General features: G+C 50.8%; 26 non-coding genes across 26 annotated transcripts; 9 read left to right on the top strand and 17 right to left on the bottom strand.

The window, feature by feature from the left end:
• The first annotated feature begins 163 nt into the window (after positions 1-163).
• On the top strand, positions 164-236 carry Trnal-cag (transfer RNA leucine (anticodon CAG)). Its single transcript has one exon. It is a non-coding gene; the product is annotated as a tRNA-Leu (tRNA).
• A 237-nt stretch (positions 237-473) lies between these two features.
• Positions 474-545, bottom strand: Trnad-guc (transfer RNA aspartic acid (anticodon GUC)). The gene has a single exon. It is a non-coding gene; the product is annotated as a tRNA-Asp (tRNA).
• Positions 546-651: 106 nt separating this feature from the next.
• On the bottom strand, positions 652-723 carry Trnad-guc (transfer RNA aspartic acid (anticodon GUC)). The gene has a single exon. It is a non-coding gene; the product is annotated as a tRNA-Asp (tRNA).
• A 105-nt stretch (positions 724-828) lies between these two features.
• Trnai-uau (transfer RNA isoleucine (anticodon UAU)) lies at positions 829-920 on the bottom strand. The gene is given in 2 exon segments: positions 829-864; positions 883-920. It is a non-coding gene; the product is annotated as a tRNA-Ile (tRNA).
• Positions 921-1,297: 377 nt separating this feature from the next.
• On the top strand, positions 1,298-1,370 carry Trnar-acg (transfer RNA arginine (anticodon ACG)). Its single transcript has one exon. It is a non-coding gene; the product is annotated as a tRNA-Arg (tRNA).
• Positions 1,371-1,966: 596 nt separating this feature from the next.
• Positions 1,967-2,038, bottom strand: Trnad-guc (transfer RNA aspartic acid (anticodon GUC)). The gene has a single exon. It is a non-coding gene; the product is annotated as a tRNA-Asp (tRNA).
• A 284-nt stretch (positions 2,039-2,322) lies between these two features.
• On the bottom strand, positions 2,323-2,414 carry Trnai-uau (transfer RNA isoleucine (anticodon UAU)). The gene is given in 2 exon segments: positions 2,323-2,358; positions 2,377-2,414. It is a non-coding gene; the product is annotated as a tRNA-Ile (tRNA).
• A 377-nt stretch (positions 2,415-2,791) lies between these two features.
• Trnar-acg (transfer RNA arginine (anticodon ACG)) lies at positions 2,792-2,864 on the top strand. Its single transcript has one exon. It is a non-coding gene; the product is annotated as a tRNA-Arg (tRNA).
• A 596-nt stretch (positions 2,865-3,460) lies between these two features.
• On the bottom strand, positions 3,461-3,532 carry Trnad-guc (transfer RNA aspartic acid (anticodon GUC)). Its single transcript has one exon. It is a non-coding gene; the product is annotated as a tRNA-Asp (tRNA).
• A 4,703-nt stretch (positions 3,533-8,235) lies between these two features.
• On the top strand, positions 8,236-8,308 carry Trnar-acg (transfer RNA arginine (anticodon ACG)). Its single transcript has one exon. It is a non-coding gene; the product is annotated as a tRNA-Arg (tRNA).
• A 598-nt stretch (positions 8,309-8,906) lies between these two features.
• Trnad-guc (transfer RNA aspartic acid (anticodon GUC)) lies at positions 8,907-8,978 on the bottom strand. Its single transcript has one exon. It is a non-coding gene; the product is annotated as a tRNA-Asp (tRNA).
• Positions 8,979-9,085: 107 nt separating this feature from the next.
• Trnad-guc (transfer RNA aspartic acid (anticodon GUC)) lies at positions 9,086-9,157 on the bottom strand. The gene has a single exon. It is a non-coding gene; the product is annotated as a tRNA-Asp (tRNA).
• A 284-nt stretch (positions 9,158-9,441) lies between these two features.
• Trnai-uau (transfer RNA isoleucine (anticodon UAU)) lies at positions 9,442-9,533 on the bottom strand. Its single transcript is given in 2 exon segments — positions 9,442-9,477; positions 9,496-9,533. It is a non-coding gene; the product is annotated as a tRNA-Ile (tRNA).
• A 377-nt stretch (positions 9,534-9,910) lies between these two features.
• On the top strand, positions 9,911-9,983 carry Trnar-acg (transfer RNA arginine (anticodon ACG)). Its single transcript has one exon. It is a non-coding gene; the product is annotated as a tRNA-Arg (tRNA).
• Positions 9,984-10,581: 598 nt separating this feature from the next.
• Positions 10,582-10,653, bottom strand: Trnad-guc (transfer RNA aspartic acid (anticodon GUC)). Its single transcript has one exon. It is a non-coding gene; the product is annotated as a tRNA-Asp (tRNA).
• A 107-nt stretch (positions 10,654-10,760) lies between these two features.
• Positions 10,761-10,832, bottom strand: Trnad-guc (transfer RNA aspartic acid (anticodon GUC)). Its single transcript has one exon. It is a non-coding gene; the product is annotated as a tRNA-Asp (tRNA).
• Positions 10,833-11,116: 284 nt separating this feature from the next.
• On the bottom strand, positions 11,117-11,208 carry Trnai-uau (transfer RNA isoleucine (anticodon UAU)). The gene is given in 2 exon segments: positions 11,117-11,152; positions 11,171-11,208. It is a non-coding gene; the product is annotated as a tRNA-Ile (tRNA).
• Positions 11,209-11,585: 377 nt separating this feature from the next.
• Positions 11,586-11,658, top strand: Trnar-acg (transfer RNA arginine (anticodon ACG)). Its single transcript has one exon. It is a non-coding gene; the product is annotated as a tRNA-Arg (tRNA).
• Positions 11,659-11,945: 287 nt separating this feature from the next.
• Positions 11,946-12,017, top strand: Trnam-cau (transfer RNA methionine (anticodon CAU)). Its single transcript has one exon. It is a non-coding gene; the product is annotated as a tRNA-Met (tRNA).
• A 239-nt stretch (positions 12,018-12,256) lies between these two features.
• Positions 12,257-12,328, bottom strand: Trnad-guc (transfer RNA aspartic acid (anticodon GUC)). The gene has a single exon. It is a non-coding gene; the product is annotated as a tRNA-Asp (tRNA).
• Positions 12,329-12,435: 107 nt separating this feature from the next.
• Positions 12,436-12,507, bottom strand: Trnad-guc (transfer RNA aspartic acid (anticodon GUC)). The gene has a single exon. It is a non-coding gene; the product is annotated as a tRNA-Asp (tRNA).
• A 284-nt stretch (positions 12,508-12,791) lies between these two features.
• Trnai-uau (transfer RNA isoleucine (anticodon UAU)) lies at positions 12,792-12,883 on the bottom strand. Its single transcript is given in 2 exon segments — positions 12,792-12,827; positions 12,846-12,883. It is a non-coding gene; the product is annotated as a tRNA-Ile (tRNA).
• A 377-nt stretch (positions 12,884-13,260) lies between these two features.
• Trnar-acg (transfer RNA arginine (anticodon ACG)) lies at positions 13,261-13,333 on the top strand. The gene has a single exon. It is a non-coding gene; the product is annotated as a tRNA-Arg (tRNA).
• Positions 13,334-13,620: 287 nt separating this feature from the next.
• Positions 13,621-13,692, top strand: Trnam-cau (transfer RNA methionine (anticodon CAU)). Its single transcript has one exon. It is a non-coding gene; the product is annotated as a tRNA-Met (tRNA).
• Positions 13,693-13,931: 239 nt separating this feature from the next.
• Positions 13,932-14,003, bottom strand: Trnad-guc (transfer RNA aspartic acid (anticodon GUC)). Its single transcript has one exon. It is a non-coding gene; the product is annotated as a tRNA-Asp (tRNA).
• A 107-nt stretch (positions 14,004-14,110) lies between these two features.
• On the bottom strand, positions 14,111-14,182 carry Trnad-guc (transfer RNA aspartic acid (anticodon GUC)). The gene has a single exon. It is a non-coding gene; the product is annotated as a tRNA-Asp (tRNA).
• Between the last annotated feature and the right edge of the window lie 96 nt (positions 14,183-14,278).

Below are 14,278 nucleotides of genomic sequence, written 5' to 3'. Positions count from 1 at the left end.
TGCCTGCAAGCGTCAGCGTAGCGTCAGTCGAGCAAGTCGAGACAAGTCAAGCTGAGAGCTGTAGGAGATGTTACGCAATCACATGTAGGCGTGTGAAAGCGACGCAGACAACACTGCCCAGGTGTGAGACGTGATGTGACGAAGAGCCAGTACTCTCCCACACTGCAGAGTGGCGCAGTGGAAGCGTGCTGGGCCCAGAACCCAGAGGTCCGTGGATCGAAACCACGCTCTGCTAAAAATATTTCTTTTGCAGACTGTGTCCAGCTCGATTACTACGCCCAGAGCGTCAGCTGGGGTGATTTGATTCAGCCTCAGTAGCAAACCCAGATGTGTGAAGAATGCAAGAACCACTTCCTAAGATGTAGCATTTTTTTTAGATTTTGCACCAACTACACTCCTTGATCGCAAACTTTATGCTCTTCCGATCCCTATACGCGCAACTCTCGAACAGGTTTGTGAGATAAAAATCGCATCTCCTCGGCGGGGAATCGAACCCCGGTCTCCCGCGTGACAGGCGGGGATACTAACCACTATACTACCGAGGATGCGCTGTAGGCAGCTGCCTGTGTGGGAGACACATGTTGCTAGTACCTGCAAACGTCCTACACTAAGACGGCGAGTGATAGTGCAGCAATTAAAAATCGGATGTCTCTCCCCGGCGGGGAATCGAACCCCGGTCTCCCGGGTGACAGGCGGGGATACTAACCACTATACTACCGAGGAAGACGCAGCTACCGTATCGAATGCACGATTATATTCCTCAAATAGCTGATACATCTCAACGTAGCCTCCTGTTGCTGTCAGAGACTGTGCCACGAAATAAAAATATGCCCCAGGAGAGGCTCGAACTCACAACCCCGGCATTGCTCACGGCTACTGCCTTATAAGTACCGTGCGCTAACCAATTGCGCCACTGGGGCTACAACACAGGGCCCTCAGTCAGTGGTATTCACTTTGCTGGAAACTAGTGGTGGCCACAGAAACATATGTTCGCCACCTGGTGCCATACTGCGACTTTTGCACCTGACTACGAATGGTTCGTGCTATTCTTGCTTCATATGCTACGCTTACATGCACATCAACCGGCTCTCGTCGTCGAGAAAACATGCGAAAAAGCGCGCCTTGCCTTCTGCTACCTGTCGAACAGCGAGAGCAGATGCGTGGCTAGCTCTAAGTTCTGCAGGCGCACTGCGGCCACGCAGCTGGACGAGAGGTACCTTCCTTGGGAGCTTGCTGAGCCGTGGAGAACACATTTCTTAGCGAATTGCACTTGTCTCGTAGACAAAATGCTGCCGGTGGCCCTGTGGCGCAACGGATAACGCGTCTGACTACGGATCAGAAGATTCCAGGTTCGAATCTTGGCAGGGTCGGCATTTTGTTAGTTTCCGACGAGTAGCTGGGCAGTGGATTTCGTATGTCGCCGCATCGTGGAGTGCTTTGTTACTCCTGTGCTTCTCGCAGCTGCATGTCGGGGCGATCGTGGTAAATATCGCTGCCTGCAAGCGTCAGCGTAGCGTCAGTCGAGCAAGTCGAGACAAGTCAAGCTGAGAGCTGTAGGAGATGTTACGCAATCACATGTAGGCGTGTGAAAGCGACGCAGACAACACTGCCCAGGTGTGAGACGTGATGTGACGAAGAGCCAGTACTCTCCCACACAGCAGAGTGGCGCAGTGGAAGCGTGCTGGGCCCATAACCCAGAGGTCCGTGGATTGAAACCACGCTCTGCTAAAAATATTTCTTTTGCAGACTGTGTCCAGCTCGATTACTACGCCCAGAGCGTCAGCTGGGGTGATTTGATTCAGCCTCAGTAGCAAACCCTGATGTGTGAAGAATGCAAGAACCACTTCCTAAGATGTAGCATTTTTTTTAGATTTTGCACCAACTACACTCCTTGATCGCAAACTTTATGCTCTTCCGATCCCTATACGCGCAACTCTCGAACAGGTTTGTGAGATAAAAATCGCATCTCCCCGGCGGGGAATCGAACCCCAGTCTCCCGCGTGACAGGCGGGGATACTAACCACTATACTACCGAGGATGCGCTGTAGGCAGCTGCCTGTGTGGGAGACACATGTTGCTAGTACCTGCAAACGTCCTACACTAAGACGGCGAGTGATAGTGCAGCAATTAAAAATCGGATGTCTCTCCCCGGCGGGGAATCGAACCCCAGTCTCCCGGGTGACAGGCGGGGATACTAACCACTATACTACCGAGGAAGACGCAGCTACCGTATCGAATGCACGATTATATTCCTCAAATAGCTGATACATCTCAAACGTAGCCTCCTGTTGCTGTCAGAGACTGTGCCACGAAATAAAAATATGCCCCAGGAGAGGCTCGAACTCACAACCCCGGCATTGCTCACGGCTACTGCCTTATAAGTACCGTGCGCTAACCAATTGCGCCACTGGGGCTACAACACAGGGCCCTCAGTCAGTGGTATTCACTTTGCTGGAAACTAGTGGTGGCCACAGAAACATATGTTCGCCACCTGGTGCCATACTGCGACTTTTGCACCTGACTACGAATGGTTCGTGCTATTCTTGTTTCATATGCTACGCTTACATGCACATCAACCGGCTCTCGTCGTCGAGAAAACATGCGAAAAAGCGCGCCTTGCCTTCTGCTACCTGTCGAACAGCGAGAGCAGATGCGTGGCAAGCTCTAAGTTCTGCAGGCGCACTGCGGCCACGCAGCTGGACGAGAGGTACCTTCCTTGGGGGCTTGCTGAGCCGTGGAGAACACATTTCTTAGCGAATTGCACTTGTCTCGTAGACAAAATGCTGCCGGTGGCCCTGTGGCGCAACGGATAACGCGTCTGACTACGGATCAGAAGATTCCAGGTTCGAATCTTGGCAGGGTCGGCATTTTGTTAGTTTCCGACGAGTAGCTGGGCAGTGGATTTCGTATGTCGCCGCATCGTGGAGTGCTTTGTTACTCCTGTGCTTCTCGCAGCTGCATGTCGGGGCGATCGTGGTAAATATCGCTGCCTGCAAGCGTCAGCGTAGCGTCAGTCGAGCAAGTCGAGACAAGTCAAGCTGAGAGCTGTAGGAGATGTTACGCAATCACATGTAGGCGTGTGAAAGCGACGCAGACAACACTGCCCAGGTGTGAGACGTGATGTGACGAAGAGCCAGTACTCTCCCACACAGCAGAGTGGCGCAGTGGAAGCGTGCTGGGCCCATAACCCAGAGGTCCGTGGATAGAAACCACGCTCTGCTAAAAATATTTCTTTTGCAGACTGTGTCCAGCTCGATTACTACGCCCAGAGCGTCAGCTGGGGTGATTTGATTCAGCCTCAGTAGCAAACCCTGATGTGTGAAGAATGCAAGAACCACTTCCTAAGATGTAGCATTTTTTTTAGATTTTGCACCAACTACACTCCTTGATCGCAAACTTTATGCTCTTCCGATCCCTATACGCGCAACTCTCGAACAGGTTTGTGAGATAAAAATCGCATCTCCCCGGCGGGGAATCGAACCCCAGTCTCCCGCGTGACAGGCGGGGATACTAACCACTATACTACCGAGGATGCACTGTAGGCAGCTGCCTGTGTGGGAGACACATGTTGCTAGTACCTGCAAACGTCCTACACTAAGACGGCGAGTGATAGTGCAGCAATTAAAAATCGGATGTCTCTCCCCGGCGGGGAATCGAACCCCGGTCTCCCGGGTGACAGGAGGGGATACTAACCACTATACTACCGAGGAAGACGCAGCTACCGTATCGAATGCACGATTATATTCCTCAAATAGCTGATACATCTCAAACGTAGCCTCCTGTTGCTGTCAGAGACTGTGCCACGAAATAAAAATATGCCTCAGGAGAGGCTCGAACTCACAACCCCGGCATTGCGCACGGCTACTGCCTTATAAGTACCGTGCGCTAACCAATTGCGCCACTTTTTTTTTTTTTTTTTTTTTTTTTTTTTTTAACAAAATGCGCATTTCCGGTACCGGGAATCGAACCCGGGCCTCCTGGGTGAGAGCCAGGTATCCTAGCCACTTTTTTTTTTCTTTTCTTCTTTTTTTTTTTTTTTTTGGTAACTTTTTTTCATTTTTTTTTTTTTCTTTTCTTTTTTTTTTCTTTTTTTTTTTGATCAGGATTCTTCCTTGTGAAATTAAAGCGGCGCTCCGCCGGGAAAAAAAAAAAAAAAAAAAAAAAAAAAAGTGCATTCTAAATTAATAAATCAAAGAAAGATAAATTGGTTAACGTGGTAGTACGGTACTCGAAGTGTCCACGGTGGGAATGTCGCGTGTTGACTGCTTCAAGGTTTGTCTTCTCGTGAAGTAGATATCTCATTTTCCGTGTCGGATCGTGACACTTTCACTCCTACAGTTACCCCAAGGTTGTTACCCCAAAGGAGCGTCTCATAACTTTGATGCAGTCACTCGCGAAATGCGGCCGTGCCGTCGTGGGCCTGTTCGTAAACGTGCAATCCGAGGGGTGTTCACATACCCACCACCATAATTTGTAACATATTTCCAAACGTGTCTGCATAATCCTTGTGTCGCACGATCAGTGCATGGTGATATTCCAAGTACGCGAGGTAGTCAGCAAGTGATGCACGGCGATCGTTGATGATAAAGGCAATGGTGTGGCCTAACATCCATATGGCCGCGTTGTGTTTCCTGCGTGGATATCGTATTTTTTGCGGACGGAGCAATTCCATTGGATCCACGTTTTGTGGTACAGTACGGTCGATGATTGCTAAGTTGCTCCGCATATGAGCGACGATCGGCCCTGCGGTACTACAGGTTAACCGGTGAGCCATGGTGTCCACATAGCCGCATAAGTCGCAGTTCGGTGTGGGGCTTAGGTGGATCTTGTGCAATTTTTCATTGGTAGGCACCTTGTCGTTGATAACTAAGTACCATGCGGATGCGACCCTTGAAGGCAATACGTGACTATGGACAGTTCGCCAGACTGTATTCCACTGGATTTGCGGGTATTTTTGGGTTATTTTGTTGGTTCTGCCATCGGTTGTAAGGAAGCTGTATATCTTGGTGTTGGTATACGGTGGATGGATGCCCTCTGCGGAACGTATGTAACTAAATTCACTGTAATATACTCGGATGTGGCGAAAGGTCATCGGTATCGTGGCCTCATTTATAGGTGGACTTAGACTGCATGGCCTCCAGCTTGAGAGGAGGGTCCTCGTAAAACTCGATGTGTCTTGCTTAACAATTTTCTGCATGCGGTTAATTAATAATGTCCGGCATTTGTGTTTGGTACTAATGAGACCAAGTCCCCCTCTCGACAATGGTAGGGTTAATGTTTCAAAGCTGACTTTAAATATATGTCTCCGTAGCACGTACCAACAGAATGCTTTTTGTATACTGGCTGCGAGGTGATCGGAAACCGGTAAAATTTGAGCTAAATAATACATACGGCTCGCTATAGATATGCGAACTGTATGAACTTTCTGCAAGAGATCCAGTTCCCTATCAGAATAAATACAGGTTGTTGCTCGAATCTTGTGCAACATATCTGTCCAGTTTTTGGTGGCCATAACATCAGGGACCGCACACCAATAAACGCCAAGAGATTTGTGTTGGTCTTTCGTTGCACACCAATCGATATGGGTGACATCACCGATGCCGCACCCGACGTGTAGCAACGTCGTCTTCCTTTTGTTGAGCTTCGCGCCGGTGACCGCATTGAAGGTGTTGACAATGTGTCCTATCTCCAGGAGAGTAGCCTCTGAAGTTACACCTAAGCAGACGTCATCAGCGTAAGCAATACATGCCATCTTCTGCATGCCAATGGGGATTCCTCTGGACCTCTGATTGATGGTCATAAGCAGAGGCTCGATAGCGATGGCATACAACGCCATCGATAACGGGCAGCCTTGTCGGATTGACCGTCTGATCGTTATTGCGTCCGTTAAGTGACCATTGACAATGACACGAGACGTGGCGTTGGAAATTAATTGATGTAGCAGAGTGACGAAACGGCAGCCAAAACCCATCTTCAGCAGTGCTTTAGTCAGGTATTCGTGACTGATGCGGTCATACGCTTTTTCAAAATCGAGAAAAAGCAACGCCCCAGGCTCTTGAGTGTGCGCTAATGTGCATATCACTTCCCTGAGATTGCAGGCAGCTGATATTATGCTTCGGCCAGGGACCGCTCCATATTGATGGTTTCCAAGGAGTTTGTTCAGTACCAGTTGCATGCGCTGCTTCACTGCCCTCGTTATGATTTTAAAGTCCGAGTTGAGTAGCGTAATCGGTCTGAGACCTTGGATCTTCCGACTGTTGCCTGGTTTTGGCAAAAGTACAATAAAGCCTTCCCTCAATTCGTTTGGAACAGAATCAAGTCTCCACATCTCATTAGCTATTTGGAGAAACGTTGGAGCCAGGATGTCCCAATAGTGCTGATAAAATTCTGCGCCGAGACCGTCGGGGCCAGGGGATTTCCGTTTTGCAGCGCTGAAGACCGCCTGTTGTAAGTCTTCTGCACTGAAAGCCGCCTCTATAGTTTCAATGTCCTCGTGTGATAAGACAGAAGGGATGTCCCTGAGGACTTCGTCGCAGAGTGCGTCGTCAACCTCTTGTCTATTATACAGGTCACTGAAGTGGCGGTATATATGCAAGGCGATGTCCCGTTGTTTAGTAAAGACAGTTCCTGCTCCATCTTCTACTTCTTCAATTAGCTTGGCTTTCTCTCGCCGCAAGGTTCGTAAGGTGTGGTATAGGGAAGCCGTCTCATCTGCCGCGATGTCCTTGGGCTGTGACCTACGTATGGTGACTTCCATTTGCTGGCGATAGAGGGTCATAATCTTAGCCTTATATTTCTTGATGCGGCAGTAGGTGTCAACGGCTGTGATGTCAGCGCAGTGGTATAACTCCCGAAGACCAGAAAAATAAAATTCTATTGTCTGCCTACGCCAGTACGACTTCTGATACGCATAGCGTTTAATCGTTGTCCGAAGTTTAGGTTTTGCACTATGGAGCCACCATTCGGTGATAGACCGATACCTGGTTTGTGTGCGCTGTAGTTGCTCCCACACCCGTGTTATCTCTTCGTCCAGCTCTCTGTCTTGCAACAGGCCAACATTCAGTTTCCAAAAACCCCTCCCACGAGTTACTTGTGGGCGTTGGAGGTTGACATAGCACTGGTGGACGCTATGGTCTGAAAAGCTGACGGGGGCGATATCACTGTTGGCTACCCTACGACCAAGAGCGGGCGAGACATAAATCCGGTCGATCCTGCTGGCAGAATTACTGGTAATGTGCGTGTATGCTACGCGATCGCCGTGTATTTGTTCCCAGCTGTCTAGTAGTTTCAGTCCTTGCACAAGACAGTCGAGCTCTGTGCACTTATTAAAGTTGGGCGTTTGATCCTTTGGTGAAAGAACGCAGTTAAAATCTCCGCCTAAAATACAGTTCTCAGCATGTCCACCAATTAAAAAGGGGAGATCGTTTTTATAAAATGAGGACCGTTCCTGTCGGCGGTTGCTGCCGGATGGTGCATATAAGTTGACAATCTTAATACCGTTAACTATACATGCGATGCCTCTGCCATTAATGAGCCGTACTACATTTGAGTGGGGGATGCCATCGCGTAATAAAATTGCGGTCCCAGTATGGTCTTCTTTGCTAATATTTACTATAGTGGTAAAACCAGCTACTGTCGGTTCCACGCAAACTTCCTGTAGTAGCCCAATGTCCACGTTCGTTCGGCGGATGAAGTCGGTAAACGCTCGAAGTTTTACATCGGTCTGGATTCTGTTCATGTTAATGGTCGTCACATTATATGTAAAGATGTCAGTCATTGAGGTAGAAATTGCGCAAGCTGGGAAATACGGTCACCTCTATGCATACACATACACACACCACTACAGCGCCACTGGGGCTACAACACAGGGCCCTCAGTCAGTGGTATTCACTTTGCTGGAAACTAGTGGTGGCCACAGAAACATATGTTCGCCACCTGGTGCCATACTGCGACTTTTGCACCTGACTACGAATGGTTCGTGCTATTCTTGCTTCATATGCTACGCTTACATGCACATCAACCGGCTCTCGTCGTCGAGAAAACATGCGAAAAAGCGCGCCTTGCCTTCTGCTACCTGTCGAACAGCGAGAGCAGATGCGTGGCAAGCTCTAAGTTCTGCAGGCGCACTGCGGCCACGCAGCTGGACGAGAGGTACCTTCCTTGGGGGCTTGCTGAGTCGTGGGGAACTCATTTCTTAGCGAATTGCACTTGTCTCGTAGACAAAATGCTGCCGGTGGCCCTGTGGCGCAACGGATAACGCGTCTGACTACGGATCAGAAGATTCTAGGTTCGAATCTTGGCAGGGTCGGCATTTTGTTAGTTTCCGACGAGTAGCTGGGCAGTGGATTTCGTATGTCGCCGCATCGTGGAGTGCTTTGTTACTCCTGTGCTTCTCGCAGCTGCATGTCGGGGCGATCGTGGTAAATATCGCTGCCTGCAAGCGTCAGCGTAGCGTCAGTCGAGCAAAGTCGAGACAAGTCAAGCTGAGAGCTGTAGGAGATGTTACGCAATCACATGTAGGCGTGTGAAAGCGACGCAGACAACACTGCCCAGGTGTGAGACGTGATGTGACGAAGAGCCAGTACTCTCCCACACAGCAGAGTGGCGCAGTGGAAGCGTGCTGGGCCCATAACCCAGCGGTCCGTGGATCGAAACCACGCTCTGCTAAAAATATTTCTTTTGCAGACTGTGTCCAGCTCGATTACTACGCCCAGAGCGTCGGCTGGGGTGCTTTGATTCAGCCTCAGTAGCAAACCCTGATGTGTGAAGAATGCAAGAACCACTTCCTAAGATGTAGCATTTTTTTTTAGATTTTGCACCAACTACACTCCTTGATCGCAAACTTTATGCTCTTCCGATCCCCATACGCGCAACTCTCGAACAGGTTTGTGAGATAAAAATCGCATCTCCCAGGCGGGGAATCGAACCCCGGTCTCCCGCGTGACAGGCGGGGATACTAACCACTATACTACCGAGGATGCACTGTAGACAGCTGCCTGTGTGGGAGACACATGTTGCTAGTACCTGCAAACGTCCTACACTAAGTTCGGCGAGTGATAGTGCAGCAATTAAAAATCGGATGTCTCTCCCCGGCGGGGAATCGAACCCCGGTCTCCCGGGTGACAGGCGGGGATACTAACCACTATACTACCGAGGATGCGCTGTAGGCAGCTGCCTGTGTGGGAGACACATGTTGCTAGTACCTGCAAACGTCCTACACTAAGACGGCGAGTGATAGTGCAGCAATTAAAAATCGGATGTCTCTCCCCGGCGGGGAATCGAACCCCGGTCTCCCGGGTGACAGGAGGGGATACTAACCACTATACTACCGAGGAAGACGCAGCTACCGTATCGAATGCACGATTATATTCCTCAAATAGCTGATACATCTCAAACGTAGCCTCCTGTTGCTGTCAGAGACTGTGCCACGAAATAAAAATATGCCCCAGGAGAGGCTCGAACTCACAACCCCGGCATTGCGCACGGCTACTGCCTTATAAGTACCGTGCGCTAACCAATTGCGCCACTGGGGCTACAACACAGGGCCCTCAGTCAGTGGTATTCACTTTGCTGGAAACTAGTGGTGGCCACAGAAACATATGTTCGCCACCTGGTGCCATACTGCGACTTTTGCACCTGACTACGAATGGTTCGTGCTATTCTTGCTTCATATGCTACGCTTACATGCACATCAACCGGCTCTCGTCGTCGAGAAAACATGCGAAAAAGCGCGCCTTGCCTTCTGCTACCTGTCGAACAGCGAGAGCAGATGCGTGGCAAGCTCTAAGTTCTGCAGGCGCACTGCGGCCACGCAGCTGGACGAGAGGTACCTTCCTTGGGAGCTTGCTGAGCCGTGGAGAACACATTTCTTAGCGAATTGCACTTGTCTCGTAGACAAAATGCTGCCGGTGGCCCTGTGGCGCAACGGATAACGCGTCTGACTACGGATCAGAAGATTCCAGGTTCGAATCTTGGCAGGGTCGGCATTTTGTTAGTTTCCGACGAGTAGCTGGGCAGTGGATTTCGTATGTCGCCGCATCGTGGAGTGCTTTGTTACTCCTGTGCTTCTCGCAGCTGCATGTCGGGGCGATCGTGGTAAATATCGCTGCCTGCAAGCGTCAGCGTAGCGTCAGTCGAGCAAAGTCGAGACAAGTCAAGCTGAGAGCTGTAGGAGATGTTACGCAATCACATGTAGGCGTGTGAAAGCGACGCAGACAACACTGCCCAGGTGTGAGACGTGATGTGACGAAGAGCCAGTACTCTCCCACACAGCAGAGTGGCGCAGTGGAAGCGTGCTGGGCCCATAACCCAGCGGTCCGTGGATCGAAACCACGCTCTGCTAAAAATATTTCTTTTGCAGACTGTGTCCAGCTCGATTACTACGCCCAGAGCGTCGGCTGGGGTGCTTTGATTCAGCCTCAGTAGCAAACCCTGATGTGTGAAGAATGCAAGAACCACTTCCAAAGATGTAGCATTTTTTTTTAGATTTTGCACCAACTACACTCCTTGATCGCAAACTTTATGCTCTTCCGATCCCCATACGCGCAACTCTCGAACAGGTTTGTGAGATAAAAATCGCATCTCCCCGGCGGGGAATCGAACCCCGGTCTCCCGCGTGACAGGCGGGGATACTAACCACTATACTACCGAGGATGCACTGTAGACAGCTGCCTGTGTGGGAGACACATGTTGCTAGTACCTGCAAACGTCCTACACTAAGTTCGGCGAGTGATAGTGCAGCAATTAAAAATCGGATGTCTCTCCCCGGCGGGGAATCGAACCCCGGTCTCCCGGGTGACAGGCGGGGATACTAACCACTATACTACCGAGGATGCGCTGTAGGCAGCTGCCTGTGTGGGAGACACATGTTGCTAGTACCTGCAAACGTCCTACACTAAGACGGCGAGTGATAGTGCAGCAATTAAAAATCGGATGTCTCTCCCCGGCGGGGAATCGAACCCCGGTCTCCCGGGTGACAGGAGGGGATACTAACCACTATACTACCGAGGAAGACGCAGCTACCGTATCGAATGCACGATTATATTCCTCAAATAGCTGATACATCTCAAACGTAGCCTCCTGTTGCTGTCAGAGACTGTGCCACGAAATAAAAATATGCCCCAGGAGAGGCTCGAACTCACAACCCCGGCATTGCGCACGGCTACTGCCTTATAAGTACCGTGCGCTAACCAATTGCGCCACTGGGGCTACAACACAGGGCCCTCAGTCAGTGGTATTCACTTTGCTGGAAACTAGTGGTGGCCACAGAAACATATGTTCGCCACCTGGTGCCATACTGCGACTTTTGCACCTGACTACGAATGGTTCGTGCTATTCTTGCTTCATATGCTACGCTTACATGCACATCAACCGGCTCTCGTCGTCGAGAAAACATGCGAAAAAGCGCGCCTTGCCTTCTGCTACCTGTCGAACAGCGAGAGCAGATGCGTGGCAAGCTCTAAGTTCTGCAGGCGCACTGCGGCCACGCAGCTGGACGAGAGGTACCTTCCTTGGTAGCTTGCTGAGCCGTGGAGAACACATTTCTTAGCGAATTGCACTTGTCTCGTAGACAAAATGCTGCCGGTGGCCCTGTGGCGCAACGGATAACGCGTCTGACTACGGATCAGAAGATTCCAGGTTCGAATCTTGGCAGGGTCGGCATTTTGTTAGTTTCCGACGAGTAGCTGGTCAGTGGATTTCGTATGTCGCCGCATCGTGGAGTGCTTTGTTACTCCTGTGCTTCTCGCAGCTGCATGTCGGGGCGATCGTGGTAAATATCGCTGCCTGCAAGCGTCAGCGTAGCGTCAGTCGAGCAAAGTCGAGACAAGTCAAGCTGAGAGCTGTAGGAGATGTTACGCAATCACATGTAGGCGTGTGAAAGCGACGCAGACAACACTGCCCAGGTGTGAGACGTGATGTGACGAAGAGCCAGTACTCTCCCACACAGCAGAGTGGCGCAGTGGAAGCGTGCTGGGCCCATAACCCAGAGGTCCGTGGATCGAAACCACGCTCTGCTAAAAATATTTCTTTTGCAGACTGTGTCCAGCTCGATTACTACGCCCAGAGCGTCGGCTGGGGTGCTTTGATTCAGCCTCAGTAGCAAACCCTGATGTGTGAAGAATGCAAGAACCACTTCCTAAGATGTAGCATTTTTTTTTAGATTTTGCACCAACTACACTCCTTGATCGCAAACTTTATGCTCTTCCGATCCCCATACGCGCAACTCTCGAACAGGTTTGTGAGATAAAAATCGCATCTCCCCGGCGGGGAATCGAACCCCGGTCTCCCGCGTGACAGGCGGGGATACTAACCACTATACTACCGAGGATGCACTGTAGACAGCTGCCTGTGTGGGAGACACATGTTGCTAGTACCTGCAAACGTCCTACACTAAGTTCGGCGAGTGATAGTGCAGCAATTAAAAATCGGATGTCTCTCCCCGGCGGGGAATCGAACCCCGGTCTCCCGGGTGACAGGCGGGGATACTAACCACTATACTACCGAGGATGCGCTGTAGGCAGCTGCCTGTGTGGGAGACACATGTTGCTAGTACCTGCAAACGTCCTACACTAAGACGGCGAGTGATAGTGCAGCAATTAAAAATCGGATGTCTCTCCCCGGCGGGGAATCGAACCCCGGTCTCCCGGGTGACAGGAGGGGATACTAACCACTATACTACCGAGGAAGACGCAGCTACCGTATCGAATGCACGATTATATTCCTCAAATAGCTGATACATCTCAAACGTAGCCTCCTGTTGCTGTCAGAGACTGTGCCACGAAATAAAAATATGCCCCAGGAGAGGCTCGAACTCACAACCCCGGCATTGCGCACGGCTACTGCCTTATAAGTACCGTGCGCTAACCAATTGCGCCACTGGGGCTACAACACAGGGCCCTCAGTCAGTGGTATTCACTTTGCTGGAAACTAGTGGTGGCCACAGAAACATATGTTCGCCACCTGGTGCCATACTGCGACTTTTGCACCTGACTACGAATGGTTCGTGCTATTCTTGCTTCATATGCTACGCTTACATGCACATCAACCGGCTCTCGTCGTCGAGAAAACATGCGAAAAAGCGCGCCTTGCCTTCTGCTACCTGTCGAACAGCGAGAGCAGATGCGTGGCAAGCTCTAAGTTCTGCAGGCGCACTGCGGCCACGCAGCTGGACGAGAGGTACCTTCCTTGGTAGCTTGCTGAGCCGTGGAGAACACATTTCTTAGCGAATTGCACTTGTCTCGTAGACAAAATGCTGCCGGTGGCCCTGTGGCGCAACGGATAACGCGTCTGACTACGGATCAGAAGATTCCAGGTTCGAATCTTGGCAGGGTCGGCATTTTGTTAGTTTCCGACGAGTAGCTGGTCAGTGGATTTCGTATGTCGCCGCATCGTGGAGTGCTTTGTTACTCCTGTGCTTCTCGCAGCTGCATGTCGGGGCGATCGTGGTAAATATCGCTGCCTGCAAGCGTCAGCGTAGCGTCAGTCGAGCAAAGTCGAGACAAGTCAAGCTGAGAGCTGTAGGAGATGTTACGCAATCACATGTAGGCGTGTGAAAGCGACGCAGACAACACTGCCCAGGTGTGAGACGTGATGTGACGAAGAGCCAGTACTCTCCCACACAGCAGAGTGGCGCAGTGGAAGCGTGCTGGGCCCATAACCCAGAGGTCCGTGGATCGAAACCACGCTCTGCTAAAAATATTTCTTTTGCAGACTGTGTCCAGCTCGATTACTACGCCCAGAGCGTCGGCTGGGGTGCTTTGATTCAGCCTCAGTAGCAAACCCTGATGTGTGAAGAATGCAAGAACCACTTCCTAAGATGTAGCATTTTTTTTTAGATTTTGCACCAACTACACTCCTTGATCGCAAACTTTATGCTCTTCCGATCCCCATACGCGCAACTCTCGAACAGGTTTGTGAGATAAAAATCGCATCTCCCCGGCGGGGAATCGAACCCCGGTCTCCCGCGTGACAGGCGGGGATACTAACCACTATACTACCGAGGATGCACTGTAGACAGCTGCCTGTGTGGGAGACACATGTTGCTAGTACCTGCAAACGTCCTACACTAAGTTCGGCGAGTGATAGTGCAGCAATTAAAAATCGGATGTCTCTCCCCGGCGGGGAATCGAACCCCGGTCTCCCGGGTGACAGGCGGGGATACTAACCACTATACTACCGAGGATGCGCTGTAGGCAGCTGCCTGTGTGGGAGACACATGTTGCTAGTACCTGCAAACGTCCTACACTAAGACGGCGAGTGATAGTGCAGCAATTAAAAA

This window comes from Schistocerca cancellata, chromosome 9 (assembly GCF_023864275.1).
Source record: "Schistocerca cancellata isolate TAMUIC-IGC-003103 chromosome 9, iqSchCanc2.1, whole genome shotgun sequence".
Lineage (NCBI taxonomy): Eukaryota > Metazoa > Arthropoda > Insecta > Orthoptera > Acrididae > Schistocerca > Schistocerca cancellata.
Note: the sequence above shows the minus strand (reverse complement) of the source record. Positions and strands in the feature narration are given on the sequence as shown.